The sequence below is a fragment of the Macrotis lagotis genome, chromosome 3 (genome assembly GCF_037893015.1).
Source record: "Macrotis lagotis isolate mMagLag1 chromosome 3, bilby.v1.9.chrom.fasta, whole genome shotgun sequence".
Taxonomy (NCBI): Eukaryota; Metazoa; Chordata; class Mammalia; order Peramelemorphia; family Peramelidae; genus Macrotis; species Macrotis lagotis.
Window position 1 is genome coordinate 226,232,479 of NC_133660.1, and position 24,399 is coordinate 226,256,877.

At 40.5% G+C, this 24,399-nt stretch overlaps 1 long non-coding RNA gene across 1 annotated transcript in view; it reads right to left on the minus strand.

Annotated features, from left to right (window-relative positions):
* Nucleotides 1-19,275, minus strand: part of LOC141516432 (uncharacterized) — a 41,561-nt gene extending 22,286 nt beyond the window's left edge. The window contains exon 1 of the long non-coding RNA XR_012476703.1: nucleotides 19,114-19,275. This is a non-coding gene — a long non-coding RNA (uncharacterized LOC141516432). The remainder of the gene's footprint in view (nucleotides 1-19,113) is intronic.
* Between the last annotated feature and the right edge of the window lie 5,124 nt (nucleotides 19,276-24,399).

Here is a 24,399-nt window from a genome sequence, read left to right on the forward strand (position 1 = left end):
CTCCTGACTCCAGGGCCGGTGCTCTATCCACTGCGCCACCTAGCCACCCCCAGATCTTTTTTTTTAAACAAGTTGCTTTCTAGTCATACCTCAACAATTTGTTCCTATGAAGTTGATTTTTTCAATTTACATTTTATTTTATTTTCAGATCTGCATTCACTTCCTCCCATCTCCCTCAACTGAAAAGGGAATAAAAATAAAATCCCCATTATAAAAAAATAGAGTGAGCAAAACAAATTCCTACATTGCCTTTGTCCCCCTGCCCTCTCCCCCCAAAAGATCTTGTTTGTAATCTGAATTCATCAGCTCCGTATCTGGAGATAGGTCACCTATTTTGTCGTGAATTCTCTGGAAACATGATTGATCACTGTGTTGATTAGAATTCCTAGTTTTTTCAAATATGTTGTCTTTACTATGTTGTAATTATTGTATAAATTGTTTTCCTGATTCTTTTCACTTCATTCTGCAGCAGTTTAATCAAGTCTTCCCAAGTTTCTCTGAAATCATCCTATTTATATTTTTTTCTGCACAATAGTATTCCATCACAATCCAATAGGTTCAATGGTTAACACTGAGCCATTAATGGTTCTAGTCTGCCTAATGGTTGGTCATCTCAAGACCATAACTCTCTATCTTCTTCATGAGAATAACAGGAGAAACTTTTCAAAGCTTTACTGAAATCTAATTTCACCAAGTTCACAACATCCCTCTCAACTACCAATCCAGTTAACCTAACAATAACAACAAAATTAAGACAATCAGGCATGACCCATTTTTGATGAATCTATGCTTGTGATCAGTGTTAAAAAAATTATTTTATTACTTACTTAAAAGGAATCTATTTTTCTCCCTGCTCCCTCTCTCTCCCTCCCACATGAGAAAAAAAGAAAAACAAATTATTTGTAAAAATATGCATAATCAGGCAAAATAAAATCCCTCATTAGCCATGTTAAAAAAAATTGTTTCATTCTGCATCTTAAATCTATCCTTTTATTTTTCCCCCCTTTCTTTTTAGAAGTGGGTAATATGCTTCCTTATCAGCCTTCTGGACTCATAGTTAGTAATTGAATTGATCATAATTGTTGTCTTTCAAAACTGTTTATATTTACAATGTTGTTGTCATTAAATAAGCTATCATCCTGGTTCTACTCATTTCATTCTACAAAGGTTCAATGAGTCTTTTCAGGTTTTCCTGACACCATCCCTTTCATTACTTCTTATGGCACAGCATTCATATACAATTCTCCAATTGATAGGCATCCAGTGCTTCCCTTTCTAAATGTTCACAAATGATCCTTTGCTATCTACTGAAATCAAGGTGGTTGACCTATGACTTGCAGGCATAATTCTCTTTAATTTTTTGGAAAAGTGGAACAATATTTGCCCTTCTCTAGTATTACAATACCTTTCCCATTCTTGATAATCTCCCAGAAGTCATGAGCAGTAGCTCAGCAATCCCATCTGCCCATTCTTTGAGAATGATCCAAGAATGTTCCCTATTATGAAAGTGAGTTCTTTGCAATAACCCCAGACCCTTCCTAAGGAGTGAAGGGGTCACCATTGAGCGGCCCCTGAGTATTGCCACAATTCTTCAAAAGGGCAAGGCTCCATATTATTATTCTTTTCCCATTATGGCTCTCTGCCCCTCCCTACCTTTATAGACAATTTATTGAGCTGTTATAGCCAAATAGTCATTGCCTTATGGTCAGCCCTCTGATGATGAACTTCCCCCTAACTGACTGATTAGTCTGGTTTTAGACAACCAACGCAGTTCATATCTGGGTCCTTCACCAGAGCAGTGATGTAAAACTCACAGAAACCAAATGCTAAACTCTGAGTACAGCCAAAGCAGACAAAATGTAATTGGGAAATATTTCAACAAAATAAATGAAAATTCAATATGACACAGTTATTGCTCATTTGTGGTTTTCTAAGTCAAGATACTGCCAGTAGAATGTATTTCAATTAGAATTTGACACCACTGCTTCCATGAAGGTTTTACAATTCTTAAAGAAATTTGTCTTAGTATAGAGGGTAGTAGAATGTCACTATTATTTCATTTCTTTAGTATTTACTCAGTACTAACAAGAGCCTTTCATAAATTCTTCAAAGGCTGGAACAGCATACTCCAGCTCCACTAAGACTTACCCTTCTCTGACACTGCTTAGTGCCTTCACTCCTGAAATTGCCTCCTTTTTACCCTTGTGTGTGTGTGTGTGTGTGTGTGTGTGTGTGTGTGTGTGTGTGTGTGTATTCATTGTTCATATGCCATTTCCCTATTTGATTATGAGCTCACTGGGCTCAAGGATCATGTTTTGCCATTTTTGTGTCCCCACCTTTAACACAGGAACTAGCACATAGTAGGTTCTTAATAAAGGCTTTTCAACTAAAAAAGTCATAGGATATAGGTCATAGGCTATAAGATTTAGAAATGGGATTGGCATCAAGTCTGTTTAACACAGGAGAAAAAGAAGTTGCAGAGAGTCTATGACTACTCCAAATCCAAGCAGGGAATCCTATGTCCAAGGAAGAATTTGAAGAATCCAGGACATCTTTCCATTGTATTGGTTTATCCAACTTCATTATTTTATGAAAGAGAAAGTGGTTCCAGAACAGTTAAGTAATTTACCCAAGATCTCACAGCTTTTCAGTCATTTTTCAGTTGTGTCTGACTCTTCATGACTCCATTTTGATTTTTTTAGCAAAGATATTAGAGTGGTTGTTCATTTAACAGATGAGGAAACTGAGGCAAATAAGATTAAAAGACTTGCTAGAGAAGAAAGCAAAGGTAGGACTTGTACTAAAAAATTTATGTCCCCCAAATGACATAGTCAGTTCAGTTACAAACTGGAGAAGGATTTGAGTGAAGATTAAATGAAAGACTATGAGTTCAGCAAGATAAGCCTGGCTAAGTGGTGAAAGGCCAGAACACTGGCTGCCAGGAGGTGGAATTCTCAGCCACATAAATTTACCAACATTCCTCCTGTAGTATGGATGTCATAAATTAATGGAGAAACCTTCTAACTCATTGAAATCAGGGATCTTTGAATGCATCGAAGCAACAAAATGTTGGGAACCCTATAGATTCAGGGGTGAAAGGTAACTTCTCAAAAAATAGTCTGGACAAATTATAGTGAAGTCCACAAGCATTTATTAAGCACCGTGTGTATGCTAAACACTATGCTAAGAACTGAGGATACAAAAAAGGTAAAAAACAATTTCTTCCCTCAAGGAGTTCACAATCCAGTAGCCATAATGCTTCTATCTCTAGTACATAGCATACCAGTTGTATGGTAAGTCTATTAACCTCTCAGGAGTTGAGGAAACTCATCCAATTCTGTATCCAGAAAGGAAGCTCCTCTTTACATCAATGAAATCCTGGGTCCAGACCAAAAGGAGAAATGAAACAATGCTCTCAAAAAAACGGAATCCATATTTCTGACCACTTTTCTCTGCCAGTCTCTGGGCATAGCCAGAATCTAGAAAGAAGGGATAACTCATGGTCTAGTGAATAGAGATCTAGCTCTGGAATTAGAGGATTAGATTCAGATTCCACCTTAAAGGACTGATGATGAAGCCTGTTACCCATCTCCTGACAGAGAAGTGATGGACTCAGGATTCAGAAGGAGGTATGTGGTTTTTGGATAAGACCAATGTGGGGACTGGTTTTTCCTTGACTGTGCATATTTGTTACAAGACCTTTTTTGTTACTTGTCCTTTTTTATTCCAGTGGTTGGGAGAGGAGTGAGAATGAGGAAATAGTTCTTTGAAATCAAATAAAATTTTCAAATATAGTCTCTGATGGCTATTGTTAATAGGAAAGTCACTTTAACCTCCCTGGATCTCAATTTCTTTATCTGTAAAATGAGAGCAGTTGTACCCAAAACAGTCTCTAAGTTCCCTTCTAATGGTAGATTTATATCACATTCTTCTGCTCTTGCCAAATGGGTGAACAGGACAGCAGGTGAGATGGGCTGTTATTCTGTATTGACTGTTGTCCTTCCTTGCTCAGTAAACCCCAAATCACAGTGGTCAGGGTCCTGGCAGCATTTCCATCGTCCTGGTTCCACAGTTCCAAACATACCCTGCCCCAACCTCAAACAGAAGCATTTTTGTTGTCAGTCACCTAGAGACAGCTTAGAAAACCCAAGCGAATCTGTCCAACATTTTCTTGTTTGTTCCCTTCCCCACCTTTAGGTGCTGCCTGCTGTCTATTGATAGAAGATCTGTTCTCCCATTGTAAGTGAGGTTACTTTCTAAGTTGATTAAAGGAGGTGTCTTTTGAAAACCAATCCAGGGAGTTCTCTTATGCCCTTCTGAATTTTCCATGGAGTCACCATGAGTTGGCAGGACTTGCCCTGGCTCAGGAAGCTGGGGGCCACAGAAGCTGCTCAAATAGGCAAGTCCTTGTATTGGGTACAGCGTTCATTCCCCTCCTAAAGCTTTCTTTTTTTTTTTGGTGAATGGGTCTGAACAGCTCTGCTCCTCAGATTACAGGAATGGTTGAGGGTTGCCTGACTGGCCTCTACCAATTAATTTTCCCACACTTAGGCTGACAAATATTCATAGCCTGGGACTATCAGTGGGAAAAGTAGCTTGGAGCCTAAGAGCCTCCACTTAGCTTTTGAACATTATTTCATAAAAGTTCCCACTCCATGATCCGGGCCTCAAGATGCACTTGTCTCAGCTGCTTTAAAAAAAAGAGAGAAAAAGTTCCATTGCTACAACCTTGGGGAAATCAAGCCTCTTTGTCACAGTTGGATTGGATGGGACTCAATCAAAGCTGTTCTTTCACTGAAACTCTTGGACAGAACACACAAAAGACAAGCAAAAGATGTTTGTCGGGAGGGAACTGTTCTTGCCAGTCTCTCTGAAGACTTCAGTTACTCTGCCCTAATAATTTATTGCAGAAATGGTAGATAGGCATGGCTGTCCAAGGAGTTTCAGGGAAGGAAGCCCCGATAATAAGGTCCCAGATGTGGGGATTGGAAGAGAAGACTGAAGCTGAAATCTGAGGCTTTGAAAATAAATAAATAAGAAGGCCAGGCCCCGATATGGCCAAAGAAAAGTGTTTGATGTTATTTGATCCTGGAAACCAACTCTGCCCTTACTAACACAACCTTAATTTTCTCTCAAATTGTACATTTTTCCTTGCTTGAATTTTTCCGACAATTTTCTGAAAATTGGCTCAAGAGAATGAGTCCATGGCAGTGACATATTCTTCCTCTAACATAGAAGAGAAAAACAAGGTTGGGCACTTTTCTGGAAAGATCCCTAGGGCCTTGCCTGCTTCTCTTGTGCCTTATTGTGGTTGGGACTTTTCATACTTTTGCTTTCATTCTCATTAGTAAAGTACTGGGGACAAAAGGAGAAGGAGGGTCATAGGAGACACATGTCATAGGCCCAAAGATAAGAAGAGTGAAAAAGAAACTTAGAACATTGAAGACAAAATGCCAGACCTGGAAGGAATCTTAGAACATAGACTTTAGAATGTCAACACTGAAGGAGACCTTACAAAGAATGTTAGAACTTAAAAGAATTTTGGGACACATTATTGGAGCTAAAAGGGCTCCCAAAATATAAAATATCAACATTAAGAAGAACCTCAGACCATAAAATTCTAGAACATGAAGGAATCTTAGAATCCAGAATACTGAAGCTAGCAAGGATCTCAGAATAAAGAATATAAAATTATAAAGCTAATAGGGACTTTAAAACATCAAATGTCAGAACTAGAATGGATCTTAGAAACCAAACAATCCAAGCCCTTCATTTTACAGATGAGGAAACTGAGGTCCAGAGAAGAAAAGTCATGTGCTCAATGTCTCACAGCTAGTTAGAACAAAAAGAAAATCTGCCCCAACCGACAAATGAAGGTCACCCAAATTAGATTCTCATGCAACCATGTCAGATTGGTTCATTGGCACCAATTAAGGGGCCAGGGATCCTGGACAGGGAGAAAGGAAGGAGGGAAGAAAGGAAATGAGAAAGGGAGTGAGGAAGGAAGAGGAAGCACAGAAGGAAGGAAGGAGAAAAGGAAGGGAGTGAGAGAAGAACGAACGGGAGGGAGAGAAAAAAAAGAAAAGGATAAAGGAAAGAAGGGAAGGGAAGAACTAAGGGAAGAAGGGAAAAAGAAAGTGAGGGAGGGAGGGAGAGGCAGGAAGGAAGAAGAAAAGGAGAAAGGAAGGAAGGAAAGGACAGAGGGGAAGAAGGAAGGGAAGGAGTGAGGAAGAAAGGAAGAAAGGAAGTGAGAGAGGGAGGAAAGAATAAAAGAAGGAAGGGAGGAAGAGGGGAGAAAAGAAGTAAGGGAAGGAAGAAGGAAAGAAAGAAGGAAGGAAGGAAGAAAGGCAGGTAGAAGGCAGGAAAGAGAGGAGGATGAAGCATTTATAAATATCTACTATGTATCAGGCACTACACTAAATACAACTATTTTCTCATTTGATAATAATTCAATAATCTTCATTTGGAGGTAGAGTACCAGGTCTGGAGTCAGGAAGATTCTTTCTGAACTAAAATCTAGCCTCAGATACTTACTACCTGTGTGGCCTGGATGTGATAAGTCCCTGAGAAAGTCCCTTAATCCTGTTTGCCTCAGTTTCCTCACCTGTATAAAGATCTGGGAAAGATAATGGCAAACTTCTCCAATATCTTTGCCAATAAAATCCCAAAGTAGGGTCACAAAGAGTTGGGCATAACTGAAAAACTTGAACATCTCATTTGATTCTCACAACATTCTTGTGATATATATACTGTTATTTCTATAACAGTTAATGAAACTGAAGTAGACAGAAAGTAAGTGCTTTGTCAGAGTCATAAAACTAGTCTGAGTCTGAGGCTGGATTTGAACTCAGGTCCTTCACTGCAAACCTAGCACTCTATCCACTACACAATCTAGCTGTCCTGGACAATTTCCTACACAGGAAAACCACTTTGATATATCCCTAACTCTAACTCAGGGCTCAACAGAAACCAGCACTAAGGGTACTCTGTATGTCTCCCTCTGCTTGCTTCCTAGTTGCATCCCTTCCCCGTATCTCAGGACCATCCGAGCTCCCTTCATGCTTGGGATGCGGCCAGACCATCATCGTCCCTTCCTTGTTAGGAAGCATGGAATGTGGGCCCCGTCTTGTTCTCTCCTGAAATTTGCTGCTCCCAACCAACCATTGCCATTTGACATGTCACATCCTCCTTGAACACCTGCTCTCAAATACATCAAATCTTTTCTTGTCCACTTGCGTAATGCTCCCAATCCTTATCACATCCAGCAAAACTGACACCACCAGCTGCTCCCAAGTGAGTCTCGTGTGGGGCTAGGAGGCCAAAAGGCCAACCCGTACTTTTGCCCTTGAATTTATTTACATTGACCTTGAACTCGGCCCCAGTCAATCCAGAAGTGAAGAGCATCTGTGGGCCCAGCTGGCCTCCCTTGAGCCACCCCCTGCTGTCCCCTGCTACCTACAGTAGCTGACTAGCTCTACAGTAGCTACCCAAGCTGACTAGCAGGTCACCTTTAGATCCTCAGAAGTTTGTCTCTTCGGGACAAGACCAGTTTGCCTCAATAATTAAAGGAATAGGGGGAGGCTAGGTTGCACAGTGGATAGAGCACTGGCCCTGGAATCAGGAGAACCTGAGGTCAAATCCAGCCTCAGACACTTAATAATTATCTAGCCGTGTGGCCTTGGGCAAGCCACTTAACCCCATTGCCTTGCAAAAATCTAAAAAAGAAAACAAAGCAACACTTCTCATGATTTAGAGTTTTAAGGGATCTTAGAATCTATCTATTCCAATGACTCTCTCTCTCTCTCTCTCTCTCTCTCTCTCTCTCTCTCTCTCTCTCTCTCTCTCTCTCTCTCTCTTCCCTCCCCCCATACAGATCCTTTTTGGTAGTCTGATAAAGCCAATGGAATACTCAGAAAAATAGGGTTTTCTAAAATCATAATTGAAAGAAATGTAAATTTTCTCATTCAATCTCACAGATCCCTGAAATCTGTCCTATGAACCTTAAGTTAAAAAAATCCTGCTGTTGGGGCAGCTAGGTGGTGCAGTGGATAGAGCACCGGCTCTGGAGTCAGGAGGACCTGAGTTCAAATCCAGCCTCAGACACTTAATAATTACCCAGCTGTGTGGCCTTGGGCAAGCCACTTAACCCCATTTGCCTTGCAAAAACCTAAATAATAATAATAATAATAACCTCCAAAAAAGTTGTGACTGGTCCCAAGTCATGCAATAGCTCCTCCTTTAGGCAAGCTGAACTGAATTTTAAATGCTTGAATGAATGAATGAAGGATGGCTGGATGATGGCTGGCTGGCTGGCTGGCTGGCTGGATGAATATTAGATAAGTGGATGGGACAATGAAATACATTTCACCTCCTGGCTATGCACATACTGAGTTTTGCTACAGGAGCTCAAGACCTTAGAAATGACTCTGGAAGCCAACAGACTAAGTCAGAGATTATATATAGTGAGCCCAGGCAAGAACCAAAAAAAGTCACTCACGTTCTATCACTTTCTGGCCACCAGTGTTCTCTTCTAGATACTACTTGAAGGCACTGATTAGATTTGAGGAGAAAGTACTTCCTGGCTTTGTCTACATGATAACAAAACTAATAGCCCATTCACTTCCATTATCCTTGGCTGATCTAGTCTTTGGAGAGTATATCCAAGCTGATTTTAACTTTAACTCTGATGCTATCTAATCTAGAGACTCATTATATCATGGAGAAGTCTCTGGATGAGACCTGGAATATCTGATTATTTGGATGTTTCACATTTTCCCCAAATGTTTGGCATTACATGGACAAAGTCTAGGAATGATGGCCTGGATTCTCAGTGTTTGGGGCCAGATAGACTTCGGCACTCTAGAGAATCTAGGATCTCCTCATGTCAACTTGCAAGAGCTGGCACTTGGAGAGATTGACCTTTGAGTTTTCAGGTCCCTTCCAGAACATGAGAAAAGATCAGAGATGAGAAGGGGCGGCTAGGTGGCGCAGTGGATAAAGCACCATCCCTGGAGTCAGGAGTACCTGGGTTCAAATCCGGCCTCAGACACTTAATTATCTAACCGTGTGGCCTTGGGCAAGCCACTTAACCTCGTTTGCCTTGCAAAAAAAAAACAAAAAAAAAGTAGTAAAAAAAAAGATCAGAGATGAGGTTGGTTGGAGAAATGCTGACAGAAGAAGAAAAGCAAGTCCTGGATTTGTTGAACTCAAAGGACTACTGGAAGTCTGATCAGCCTCTCTCCTAATGATGTTATCAGGCATGTTATAAAAACTAGATCTTAGAGATCAATTAATCCAACCCATTCTTTTTTTTTAGTTTTTTTTGCAAGGCAAACGAGGTTAAGTGGCTTGCCCAAGGCCACACGGTTAGATAATTATTAAGTGTCTGAGGCCGGATTTGAACCCAGATACTCCTGACTCCAGGGATGGTGCTTTATCCACTGCGCCACCTAGCTGCCCCAACCCATTCTTATCACAGATGAGAAAACTGAAGCCCAGAGAGGCTGTGACTTGTCCAAGGTCATTTAAATAGCATGTAGCTGAGTGAATATTTGAGTACAATCTTCTGATACCCAGGTTTGCCTTCTTGCCCCTGCAGTATGCTTTAAGCATTGAATTATATGGAATGTTCTGTATTTACTGTGCAACCAAAGCTCTCTCTATCAGTCCCTACCCACTAGGAGGGTATGGTGTAAACCAGGTAAGTCCACCCCATGACCCTCAAGCTGCATGAGGAGCTCAAAGTCAATTCAAGTGACCCATGTCATGTAACCACAAAATGATGGAACTGGTGAGCACATGCAACATCACAGACCAGCTTAACCCTTAACTAAAACAACTCAACTTTTTCATATAACTAACCTTTTGCAGTCTCAAAAATTTTTTGTGTTTTTATAAAAGTTATACATATAGAAATTAGGATCTTTATTTTAAAACCTTATACGACTCCTTGTTTATGTGGCATTAATTGTTATTTTGCCACAAGACTTTGAGAATAGATTTCAAGATTTTATAAAACACCAACTGCATTTCAGTATATTTACTATTTCATTCTCAGTTGACATTAACATGTTACCTGCAAACTTGCAAATAGAATGTATAGAGTTGCAATTGGATATACAACTTAAAGAAAAATTTATTCAAAAATTTATTCACGAACATACCTTGTTCATGATGCCTCTTTTGGGGAATATGTATATTTGTGAGCCACGTTGTTCCTGTAAGAAGCATTCAAAAAGTAAAAATAGAACAAAAACTTCAGACAAGCATCTAGAAAATATTCTTCTCATCACTATAATCTCTATCAAACCAGATATAGATGCACTGGTATCAAAAAATCAGGCTCAAATGCTCACATTAAAAATGGTATGTTCTTATTTTTTGTTTGAAAAAATAATTTTTTATTGTTATACTCATTATTTTTATTAAACTTTATTGAAGTGTGTTATAATGTATTATATTACTACATTTTGCTATTATACTCTTTGGGAATGTGTTACACTGAGTCATAAATAATTATTAAATTCTAACTGTGGTTCTTGATAAGTTTTTGTAGTACGATACAGTCCAGAAGAGCTAAAAGGTTGGACATCCATGGTCTAAATCATGTGGAAAACTAAAGAAGAGGATGAAAGATATGTGAAAATAGCATACCACAGAATCACGGAACCTCAAACCTAGAAGAGATCACAAAAAACCATGCAATTCAATCTCTGGCTACACAGAAAGCTTCTCTATAGCATCCCTGAAAAAAATGGTCATTCAGCCTCCACTTGGAGACCTCCAGTGATGGGGAACTCACTACTTTATGAAGCAGACCGTCTACCCTGAATAGTTGATTGGTCCAAAGTTGATCCTAATTTGGTTTTGAGTTGTGTATAAAGGTCACACCTCCTTACCCTCTTTCCACCATCATGAGTCTAATAGGTTAGCCAATCTGACAATTCCATTAACAGGACTGTTGGATTTAATAGACAGACCAGGAAAGCAAAAGCAGTCTAACAAATGAGACTTCACTGTATCAGGGAAAAGAATTTCAGTGATTCTTGAAATATCTGATCATTCATATATTTTACATTTCCCCCAAATATTTGGCATCACATGAACCAAAGTCTAGGTGTTTGGGGCCAACACACCAACTCTAGAGCAGGGGCAGGGAATGTCTAGTCTATGAGTCTTATAAGGCTGGCAAAATCATTTGGTCTGGTACTTCCAAGGCAATAGACAGAACTCAAAATTCAATAACCCTAGGAACCTTTTAGGGATGAATTAATTAAATGTTTGACTAAATGGGTAGGTGAATTTTTAAGTTGATAATTTTGCATGGCCTTCAAATTATGTTATAAATATCCAAATGACCTTTGGCAAAAAAAAAAAAGGTTCCCCACCCTTGCACTAGAGAATCTAGAGTCTCCTAAATGTGAGTATAAGCTCCAGCCATGCAGATTACATCCCAGCCTTGCTTACCCATCCTATACTACATCTATGTCCTCCCATAAGGTCACCATAGATAATCCACATCCCACTGGTGGTCAGCCTAGGAACTTCATTCCCCCTCTATGGTTTTTCTAGTTATCAGTGTTATTCTCTATATTCCTACTGCAGGCATTGACTTCCTACCTTAAAGCCACCAGATCATTCAAATATTTGAACTCTAGGGACCTCCTGATATTTACTTACAGAAGAATGGAAGGAACAAGTTAAGGATACCTAGACTAGAGGACTTCTAAAGTCCCTTGAAGTCTAAGTTTCTTCAACCATAAAATGGATGTAATGACTAACATCAGATACTTATAAAAGATATTGTAAAATGCAATAGAAATATGATAGGAATAAAGACTAGAACTGTGATTTCACTTATCTAAGAACTCCAAGATGAAGAAACTCTCTCTACCAGTGCTAGTGGGCTCTTTCTCTGCAACTTAAAGCCTTAATGAAATGCTTAAAACACTGAGAGATTAAGTGATTTGACCATACAGCCAGTAGGAATCAGAACTTGAAACCAGGTCTTGATTTCTTTGTCTTTGAGTAAAATTGACCCAGTCACTTTGGTTCCTCAAACCTCTAAACATGATTTCACATGCCACATTTTAATGTTTGATTGAGAGAGTCTAGGCTAGTATGGGGAAACAAGGGCATCATCCTTGTTTTACCAAAACTCTTAGATTATTCAAAATATATTATCTTAGTGATTCTATAAACTTCAAAAGATTTTAGAGCTAGAAGGAGATTTCATTTTGTTTAATCACACACATTTATGAATTGATTTATTCATGCCCATCCATTAATAAACATTTATTAAACATCTTCTATATGCTAGATCCTTAGGATACAATTACCATGAAACAGCCCAGGAACTTATATTCTAATGGAGAAGACTGAAAGCATACATACATGCATATATTACATAAATATAAAGTGAATAAATTTTTGTTGTTCAGTTGTGGCCCCATTTAGGGTTTTCTTGTCAGAGATACTGGACTGTGTTTACCATGTCCTTCTCCAGCTCATTCTATTGTTGAGGAAACTGAGATCAACAGGGTTAAGAGACTTACAAGGGTCACACATCTATGAGTCTTATAAGGCTGGCAAAATAAATTTGGTCTGGTACTTCCAAGGCAACAGACAGAACTCAAAATTCAATAACCCTAGGAACCTTTTAGGGATGAATTAATTGAATGTTTGACTAAATGGGTAGGCTAATTTTTAAGTTGATAATTTTACATGGCCTTCAAATGATGTTATAAATATCCAAATGACCTTTGTCTGAGGCTGGATTTGAATTCAGGAAGAGGAGTCCTCCTGATTCCAAACCCAGTACTCTATCCACAGTGCCACATAGTTGCCCTCAAAGTGGGTAAAAACAAGAGTTTCCATGCAGAAGATGGGGCTTACACTACACTTAAGGAAAAAGGGACTCTCCAAGATGGCAGTAAGGATCAGCTTCATTTCTGGAACAGCCAGTAGGAAGCATGAGGGCTGGAAGATGGAGCATCATTTGTGAGGAATAGGAAAGAGGGCAGTTTCACTGGCTTATAGAGTGTGGGAGAGAAGTGATGTCCAGCAAGACTGGAAAGATAAATTGGAGCCAGGTTGTAAAGGACTTTAAAAGCTAACAGAGAGTGTTTATATTTTTTCCAAGAGGCAGTAGGAAGTCACTGGAGTTGACTGAGTAAGGGGTGTACATGGTCAGATCCGTACTTATGGAAAATTACTTTGGCAGCAACGTGTACATTGGACTGTAGCAATGGGAGACTCCAGACAAGGGGAACAATTAGGAGGCTATTGTAATAACTTAAGGAAGATGAGCAAGGCCTAAACTGTAGTAGCAGAGACAATGAATAGAAAGCTGGTTGTGGAGTGAGTACAACCTGAGTTCAAATCCAGTCTCCAATATTTACTAGTTGGATGACCCTGGGGAAGTCACTTAACCTTGTTGGCCTCAGTTTCCTCATATTTAATATGAGCTGGAAAAGAAAATGGCAATCTACTTCAGCATCTCTGCCAAGAAAGCCCCAAATGGGGTCATGGAGAGTCACAACAACAACAATGTAAGCAGAGAAAAAGAGTAAGTAAGAGCTATTGTAGAGTCAGAAAAGGCATGATTTGACAATTGGTTGGTTTTAAGGAATGAGGGGGAGTGAGGAGCTGTGTCTAATGCTGAGTTTACTAACCTGAGAGACTGGAAGGAGGTGGTACCTTTGATAGAAGTTGGGACTTTGGAAGAGGAGAGAGGCACATGATGATAACAACATTTATTTATTAAAAGTTTGCAATGCATTTTACATACATTATCTCAAGTGATCCTCATAACCATTCTATTAGCCTGGTTTTATACCTTTCATTATCACCAATTTGCAGGTGAGGAAACTGAAGTCTAGAGTCCACTTGACTTACCCAACACCATACAGTGGTGAGTGTCAGAGAAAGGATTTGATCCCCTTCTAAATGTGGGACTACAGACACCACACCACATTGCTTCTCCCCTTGGGCCTGGGTATATACATATGCATGCAAGAATGTCCCTGAATACGTGTGTGTCTACATGAGTTAGCGTGTTTGTGTGATGAAAGCAGACATTTCAAAAATAACTACGGCCCCAGATTTGTCAGAACGGAACTCTGCCTTTGTTCACTGAAATGTGTAAAATTTGAAAGCAAAATGACTCCCTGCTCCTTTGTCCTAAGAAAGAAGAGAAAGGTTGTGGACTTATCCATTTCCAGCCCAGCCAGGAGCTATAAATATTCTCCTCCACGCTTGAGATACTCCATCAATTAGGCTGGGGAGCGCCGATTAAATCAGATTGGAGTTGGCCCTCTTGGTAGCCTCATAATGAGATAGAACATTTTAAAGGCTTTAAAACGCAGTCTGGAAATTGTACAGAAACGTGTGACTTTTATAGCAACAGTGACCTCAGACACGGGGACTTATTAAAGTTTTTTTTTCTGCCAAGATCCTGTCAGAGGAACTGAGCTCTGTGGGAAAGACAATGAGTGACTCTGTGGCCTGAGCCATTTTCCCCGGGTTTAGGAAGCAAGGAGTCCACAAGGAGAAGCCCCCGGACTCAGGATGTTGGATGGCAGGAGGGCAGTGGAAGAGGAGGGAGACGGGGAGAGAGGGAAGGACAACTAGGAATGACAAGAAAAGTACATCCCTTCTCATTGAGAGACAATGAAGTAGAATGAGTAGAATCCTATTCCTGGAGCCTAGAAGTTTGAGTTCAAAACCTGTCTTTGGTAGTATGACAAATTACCTCATCTGTCTGAATCTCATTTTACTTGCTGTAAAATGCGCATCATCCTGAGTTCAAATCTGGCCTCAGACACTTAATAATTACCTAGCTGTGTGGCCTTAGGCAAGCCACTTAACCCTATTGCCTTGCAAAAACCTAAAAAAAAAAAAAGAAATGGGCATCTTCATGGGGGCTGCTATGTGGTATAGTGGATAGAACAATGACCCTGGAGTCAAGAGGGCCTGAGTTCAAATCCAGTCTCAGACACTTAATAATTTCCTAGATTTGTGACCTTGGTCAAGTCACTTAACCCCTTGCAAAAAAAAATGGACATCATCAGACCCATAGTTACAATCTCACAGGGTTAGGATGAGGCTCCAGTGATATAACAAAGGTAATGTGCTTTTGTAAACTTTTAACATTAGGTACACGTCACGTTTAACTTAAGGGTTAAGGGAGCAGCCAGGAAAAACTGAGAGCAGACTAAGGCTCAGCCTGGCCTGTGAACGTGCTCTTCCACAAAAGGAGAAGGGCGTATGCCCAGCCAGGTGAGGGCAGAGAGGACCAGGAGGAGGCCACTATTGTCCTAGGGAACAACCACGGATCAGTTTCCCAGCACCTGGTGCAGTATAATAAGCAGGAAACTGAGCCCAGGAGGGGCCCTGGGAGCCAGAAGGGCTACACAAAAGGGGGCCTAAAGGGCACTGAGGGAGGGTTTGGGGGGGGGCCAACAGCTGGGCAGGGAAAGCTGAACATCAGTGGGGCTCCAGGGGGCCTTGGGGCCAGGATCTGACTGCTGGGAAGGAAGTGGGAAGAAGGCCATGCAATCAAGGTCTCTTCCCTGAAACCCAATAGGGGCCAGGCAGGAGAGGGATCAAGGATCAGAGGATTGAGAGCTGAAGGGAGCCATACAGATCATCGTCCCCACCCCTTCATTTTAAAGAAGAGGAAATTAAGATCTGGAAGGATTACGTGATTTACCCAGCGTCTTACCAGGGGTCAGTCAGGGAGCTAGGATAGGGCCACCTGGGGGGGGGGGAGGGGGGAAGACCAGCTTTGGGGGACATGGGGAGAGGCCCTGACAAAGGTCAATGCCTGGCCTGGCTGCCAAGTTTGTTCAGTGACCGACAGGCAGGCAGACAGACACACAGATGGTCACAGGGCTTAAAAAGGCTTCATCGATCCAGACTAGAATTTCTATTATCATAGTTTTCCAAAGCTGAGATGGCTCCAATCTACAGCTGATTAAAAATCTCCCTCCCCCACCCCAACCCAGAGCATCCCACCCAAGAGCTGGTTTTCCAGCCTCTGACCTGAAGACCTTAGGAATGGTTCATCTATTATCTCTCAAGTCCACCTGTTCCACTGGAATAACTCTCTCTTCTCTCTGATTCTGTCTGTCTCTGTCTTTCTGTCTCTCATTGACTGTCTGTCTCTCTGTTTCTCTCTGTCTTTCTCTGTCTCTGCCTCTCTGTATGTCTCTGCCTCTCTCTGTCTCTCTCTATGTCTCTCTCTCATTGTCTGTCTGTCTCTATCTCTCTCTGTCTCTGTCTCTCTATCTCTCTGTCTCTGTGTGTGTCTCTGCCTCTCTTTGTTTCTGTCTCTCATTGTCTGTCTCTCTGTCTCTGTCTTTGTCTCTGTCTGTCTATCTCTCTCTGTGTGTCTCTGCCTCTGTCTGTCTCTGTGTCTCTCATTGTCTGTCTGTCTCTGTCTTTCTCTGTCTCTATCTCTGTGTCTCTCTCTGTCTGTATGTGATTGTATCTTTCTCTCTGTCTCTTTCTCCCTTTCTGTCTCTCTGTATCTCTATCTCCAATGTCTGTCTCTCTTTTTCTTTATCTTTCTCTGTCTCTCTCTTTGTCTCTGTCTCTCTCTATCTCTGTTTCTCTTTTTGTCTCCATCTCTGACTCTCTCTCTCTCCTTCTCTGTCTTTCTCTGTCAGTCTGTCTTTCTTTGTCTTTTTGTCTGTCTCTGTCTCTCTGAATCTATGTCTCTGTCACTGTGTCTGTCTCTATCTCACTCTCTGTCTCTCTCTCTCTCTCTCTCTCTCTCTCTCTCTCTCACCCCCCTTTCACTTTTCGGAAGTTTTTCCTTATGTGAACCATAAATTTGTTACTCTAGGACTTCCCCACATTGGTTCTAGTCCTGCTTTTTGAGGCCAAGAAAAACACAAATCTCTCTCTCTTCTACCTAGCAGCCCTTTAGATATTTGAAGAGAAACTCCATGTGCCCCTCCTACCAAGAAACCTCCTCCATGTTAAGCAACCCTAGCTTCTCCAAACAATTTGTGTATAGCTGATCTCTACAACCTTTCTGATCACTCACCTCTGGATTTGCTCTGGCTTGCCCACACCCTTCAGAAAATGAGGTTCCTCAGACCATAGATTTCTGTATTCAAATCACCAATAAACAGTGATATACACAATAGGGACAAGGATAGATCCCTATGCCTCTGTAGTAGAGACATTGTTCTAGGGTGCAAAGCCTTTAAGAGGAGGCTCAATGACCACCTGATATATATATATATATATTGTCCCAAAAATGTTAGTGAAGGTTTAAGTTTTCATTAAGATATTTGGCACACCTTGAATATTGATATTAGACTGGTAGATGACTCAGGTTGTTTTTTATTTCAAGTACAATATAGAATAGAAGCCCTCTGAAGTCCCTTCCTTGCTCTGAACTTTTGTGACTGTGAAATTCTTATTTGGCCCCCTTTAAAACCATATAACTTCCTATCAACCATTAAACATGAAAATCAGCTGATTTCTACAGCTGAAGACTTGCAGATCATGTATAGGCAAAGGGAATCTGACATCATTCCATTAGTCTTTGCATTTATTCAATAATTTCTGAATCTCCCTGACTCCACCTTCATCTACCAGGTCCTTCAGGTCTTCAAGGTATCATTTATACCTTGAACCAGAGACTTTTCTTGGATTTTCATTCTCCATTAACCAATGAAGATTGGGAAACTGTTCTCTTTGAGAGAGAGAAAAAAGAAACAAAATGAACTAAGTAGTTCTGTCTTTACTCCCTTTGCCATTATTCCATTTCCAGCTGGTTTGAGCAGAGATCCTATTCTTTTTTTGAGCTTCTTCCTGCTCCATTACAGCCTGCAAAGTCTCTCACTGTCTCTATCTCTTTGTCTGTCTCTCTTTGGCATTCATCATTAGTTACCAGCCTCAGTTCATCTGGAGCAATGATGTTCTCCATACTCTTCTCACAGAAACATGCCACTCTGCTCCCTGAAGCCTCAGTTTCCTACTTTTGCCTCCAGCTATCATCATATTTCCTTAAAGTCAAGTTCATTGACTGTTGAACTACCTCCATCCATCTTTTTAGATAGTTCTTCAATAGTCAATTGAGTCTGTGTTATCATGATATCAATATTGATGGCTTCCCATCCTTCCCACCCAAGCTACTCTTTTGGATTCAGATCATTCCTATTTGGCAAACATTTAGCAAATTTGTGCTAAGCCCCAGAGGGAAGTGGTGGCTAGATAGCTGATCTTGGAACTGGGAAGACCTGGGTTCAAGTTCAGCTTCTGACAGAAATTGTGTTTTAAACAACTCTTTAAGATAGGAAGTCACAGAAATGGTACAGTCTGCCTTGGGAAAGCATACTTTCTCATCTGGGTGATTTTTATAGCAAGGAAATTCTAGGTCTGGTCCCTTTGCACATCCCAACTATTTATCAGGAACAACTGTGAAATAGATCTGTTTGTTATACATACATATATATATATATATATATATATATATATATATATATATATATATCGGGGGAATTCACATATAGTCAACCAAAAGATATTGTAATTCAGAATTTATCAAAATCTGAGCTTTACATTGATTAGAAGTAATTGCTCTTTGTCTCTCCAGTAGATCAGCATCTTGACAAATTTGTAGGTTAATTCAATAAAGTATTAAATTAATGAAGCTTAGCAGTTACTTCAACTACTTCCATTGAGGGAATAGAAGATTGTATCCATCTTCAGATCTCTCACTCTCCTAATATCTACTAACAATTTTCATCATTGTTCCTCATGTAAAACCATACCCAGATATTGTTTGTAAAAAGGTAACAGATATACTCTTCTGGATATCTACAGAGATTCCTAACTTTGATTCATTAATAATAATAATAATAATAAACATGTGAGGGAGTTGGGAATCAGAATCCAAATCCTGACCTCTCTTGACTCTGTCCAGCTTCTGAGTAACAGAGCTGGAAGCTAGAAGTTATGTCTTGTGATTCCCGGGCTAGCTCCTGAGGTCAGATGGGAGGAAGAGGGTGGGAAAAAAGGCTTTCCACCACATACACTGCCCCTGAGCTGATTGGAATTTGCACTGATTCAGCCTCCTAAGTCAGCCAACCTTACCATCAGTCCACTGGGAAACAGCCCCAGGAACTCCAACAGGGTTGGAAGTGTCTCCAGTGGCCCTGGGTTCCATCTTCATTTCTCTAAAGCTGAAAGGGCTCCTTGTTTCTTCCAGCATGATGGTTGTCCAGCCCCACCTCAGACTGAGCCCCTGACCTCAGACTATGGCCTTCCCATCATCCAATGGGGGGGAGTGTCCCTGGACACAAGGACACATCATGGAACTGTCTCCATGGAAGAGGGAAACATTTCTCCAGAGCAGTGTCATATCCAAACATTCCTCTCCTCTGAGTCAGAGTCTACACTAAGGCAAAGTTAGGAATGGCCAAGAGAATGGGGGGGGGGGGGTGAGGTCAGGGGAAAGGGGAGGGGGATGTGTATAGAACTGGAGAAAGCATGTGCAGTTATGTGTAACAGGCTTATGTGCAAAATTGTATGTTTATGAAGCCATGAGAGATTAGCTTAAATCCTAGGCTTGACTCATTAGCTGGGAAATCTAAACAAGTCAATTCTCCTTGCTAAACCTCAGTTTACTTAGCTGTAAAACAGAGATAATAATATACTACTTATCTTTTTTTGTTTTTATTTTTTTTGTGAGGTATTTGTGGTTTAGGTGACTTGTCCAGGGTCATACAGCTATACTTACCTATTGATGATGATGATGATGTTTGTCCTTCATTCTCTAAGAAGGCCATGACATCAGGGAGGTGATTCCATGATATGTATGTAAATTGGATTTGAGTGAGGGGTATGCTGTGCTAAGCCATCAGTCTCACTTTCTTCTCCAGATATGAAGTGGTCAGATATGAATCAACATCAGCATATGGAAATGACTGTGAATGCCAGACAATCAGGGTCAACTTACTTGTTAATAATGATAGTTAATAATAATAATGATAAACATGTATACAGCATTTCTACAGTTTAAAAATACTTTACAAATATTATTTTATACTCACATCAGCCCTGGAAGGTAAGTACATTATTATCCCCATTTTGTAATTGAGAAGACTGAGGAAGACAGAAATTAAGAAAGTAGCTAACAAACATGAAGGCAATGTAGAAACATAACTTATATGTCATAACAATATAATGGAATGGAATCTGTGATTTCACTCATGTAGGATGAAGAATTCATTTCTGTCAATGCACATCTTTACCTATCCTACAAGTCAAAATTTTGAAGAGTTGCCTGGGGACATTGAGAGGTTATACAGCCAGTCTGTGTCAGAGGGTGGAATTGAACCCATACTCTGAGGCCAACCTTCTGAGTACCATTCCACATTATCTCTCATTACTGGCATCTTGATACACAATGGAGATTATTTTTATAACAGACATTATTTTAACTCACATTTATATGATGCTTAATTGAAATTTGCAAAGCACATTATATATTTATATATGTATGTATATATATATATATATATATACATAATTTAATTTTCAAAGCAAGCCTAAGAAATGGGATTATTAAAGAGGAAAAAGACCTGAGAGGCCATCCATCCCAACCCTCTTATCTCACAGGTGAAGAAACTGAGGCTCAAAAATGAATTACCCACAGTCACACATCTAAAATTCATCTGGGTTTATATTGGAATTCAAAATTTCTGATTCCAATTTCTTCCTTTCCTTTGTTGGGATAGATACCAAGCAGTGAGATACCAGGGTTTGAAGATATGGACAATGTAGTTGTTTTCTTACCATAATTCCTAAATGTTTTTCCTAATGGTTGGATCATTTCACAGTTCCACCAACAATGTACTAATATGCCTATCTTTTCAGAACACTTTCAACACTATTATTTTCTTTGATAATTTGCCAGTACTGATGCACAACTTTAATTTCCATAATTCATTATTACTATTATTATCATTCTTATCACCAGAGCAATCTTTCATTGATTACTAATAGCTTTTGAAATGTTTTAAGGATTAAAAAACACTACATAAATGATCTCATTTGATCCTCACAATAGCTCCTTAGAGAGATAGGACAAGTGCCACTATACTTCTTTTACAGATAAAGAACCTGACACAGCCTGGTACTATGACACAACTACTGGATTAGAGGTCAGAATATCTGTTTAAATTCTGATTCTGTCACAAGCTATAAAACCTTAGGCTAATCAACCTTTCCCTCTGAGTCAGTTTTCTGATCTGTACAATAAAAGATTTAGACAAGATGTTCAGTTATTTTCAATCATGTGTTACTCTTCATGACACCATTTGGGGTTTTCTTGGCAAAGATACTGAAAAGGTTTGTCATTTTCTTCTCCAGCTCATAGACTAGATTTGAACCTAGGAAGATGAGTCTTTCTGACTCCAGGTCCTATGCTTTATCTACTGGACCCCCTAGCTGCCCCTTAGAAAAAATAAATGGTCTCAAAAAGTCCCACCACCTCTAAATCTATGATCCTAATCATCATGGAAACCAACTAGGTGGCACATAGAATACCAGACCTAGAGTCAGGAAGACCTTATTTTTTTTTTTTCAGATTTTTCAAGGCAATGGGGTTAAGTGGCTTGCCCAAGGCCACACAGCTAGGTAATTATTAAGTGTCTGAGGTCAGATTTGAACCCAGGTACTCCTGACTCCAAGGCCAGTACTCCATCCACTGCGCCACCTAGCCACCCCAAGACCTTATTTCAAATCTAGTTGCAGACTCTTTTTAACTGTATCACTCTGTGCAAGCTACTTAGCTCTATTTGTCTCAATTTTTTTTTAATTTGTAAAATGAGCTGGAGAAGGAAATGGTGAACTACTCCAGTATCTCTACCAAGAAAACCCCAAATGGAATCATAAAGAGTTGAATAGATCAGAGACAACTAAGGAACCTGGAAGGCTGATGGTGGTTAAATGACTTGCTCATACTTCATCCTGAATCCATGTCTCAAATCCTAAATAAATTCACTTGTCTTTGGATCTCCCAGTTTTGGGTGAAACTATATTAACCAAGACTGAGCAACCTACAATATCCAAAAGATACCATGCTTGAGTTTTATATTCCATCCAATATTCACCTGCCTCCCCATACTTCCTATCAGCTTTTTAACCCTCTAAAACAAAATTCCCTTGTGCCCCTCTATGTACTATTCCTTGAAAGTGAAAAGCATCTCTTGAAGAAAATGTATCTCAGGGATGGCTAGATGACGTGGTGAATACAGCACCGGCCCTGAAGTCAGGAGTACCTGAGTTCAAATATGGCCTCAGACACTTAATAATTACCTAGCTGTGGGCAAGCTACTTAACCCCATTTGCCTTGCAAAAACCTAAAAAAAAATGTATCTCTAGCCCTTAGCCTAATGGTTAACATTTAAATAATTCCTTTCATTTCATTCATTCAGTACCAGGGTTCTGATTCAAGATCAGCTTCTCTGACTTTAATACTTATCCATGTACAATAATGTTAAAGGGACCACACATGAGTCTAGGCTAGAGTGCATTTTCATGGACACCAGCCCACGTGACCCTTTTTGCAGCCTAGGAGGGAGGCAGGACCCATTTAACAGGTGAAGAAATCGAAACACTGAGAAGTAAAATGTGAAATGCCCACAGTTACCCTACTAATCAGTGGCAGAATGGGGACTTGAACCCAGGATTCCTGACTCCCAGACTGGTGTTCTTGATGTCTGTGAATATCTATGAGTAAACATACACATACACATTTTAAGGACATGTGTGTGCAGTTGAAGTATACAGGTGCACATGGTTATGATGAATAAGTATATCCAGTGTTGGAGGTTGAGGACATGTGAGGATAGACATGTGTCTGTGTCACACACATGAACATACAGACACACAGAGCTCAAACATTTTGAAGGACATGGCTGCCTCCTCCCATTCATGTGATCCGCGGGGATTGTTTCAGACAATTACAAGCCCATAAAAAGGCAGAAAAGCCATGGACCCTTCACGCCCTTGGAGGCTCTCACTAATGCAATTTGGTGAGCAACAGGTCCCTTAATAAAGTCCTCGGATTAGTGGGGAATGTGATACAGAGGACACACCCTCCCAGCCAGCCACCCCCAATCTCTGCAGGGACTTCTAGACCTCCGGGCTCTCAAGGAGCAGCGGGTCCAGGGGAAACATCAAAGGCGGCTCTAGCCCCAGCTGTCAGCTCCTGAGGAGTTCTGATGCATTGTAAATGGGAGGGGGGGTAGGGGTGGGCCTTGATGTCCCGGCTTCTGGAATTGCTGCAGGAAAATGCAGACCCAGCCTTCATTCCATTCCTCTTGGTCTTTGGTTTGGAAGGAGGGCAGCCCATAGAAGGAGGGAAGGCCTGGTTCCCACACTGCTCATTCTCTATTCCCCCAATGGAATTGGGAAGAACTGGACCCCTCTATCCCTTCAGAGAGGGGAGCAACAATCAGATCTGGTCTGGGGAGGCCACACGAGACTTGGAAGCCAGCCAGCTTGATCAGGGAAGGAAGAGAATCATCTCGTATGGCCCATATCTGAACAGGAATTCCCTCACCACTCAAAAGGGTTTCCCAAAAAGAGGGCATCCATGAAGGTCTCCAGTGAAGGGGAACTTAGTAGAAGCAGCAAAGTGTAGTAGAATTATTGCTGGAAGCAAGGACAGGAGATCTGTATTCAAATTCTGCCCATTGATGTGGTGTAGCTTTGAGTTATCACTTAAACCTCTAAATCTCAATTCTAGAATCTGCAAAAATAAAAATAATGGAAGTAGCCCCTACTTATCTCACACAGTCACAAGGAAAATATTTTCTAAATCCCACAGAGCTACCAATATGTTTGAGTAATCATGGCAGTCCATTTTGCATCTGGACAGCTCAAATGCTCAGGAAGTGGGTTTGTTGAGCAAAAATGTTTCTCTTGTACTTCTACCCACTCTTCCAGTTGTCGTCCAGCTTTAGTGTTCTTTATTCTTCACTCACCCAACATATCCCAACAGTTGCTAAATTTTGTTGTTTCTACCCTCTGCATTTCTCACATCTATTCTCTTGTCTTCTAGAGTCTCTACCCACTTTAGGCCCTAATCAATGTTCACGGGACTGTTGCAGTAGTCCCCTAATTGATGTCCCTGTCTCAAGTTTCTTCTCACTCCATCCATCATCCATAAAACCACCAAAGTGATTGATTGTCTTAAAAACTTTAGGTAGATTTGATCCTCTCTCTCTCTCTCTCTCTCTCTCTCTCTCTCTCTCACACTCTCTCTCTCTCTCTCTTACTCTCTCTCTCTCTCTCTCTCTCACACACACACACACACACACACACACACACACACACACACACAGATAAATACACCCCACACACCCCACT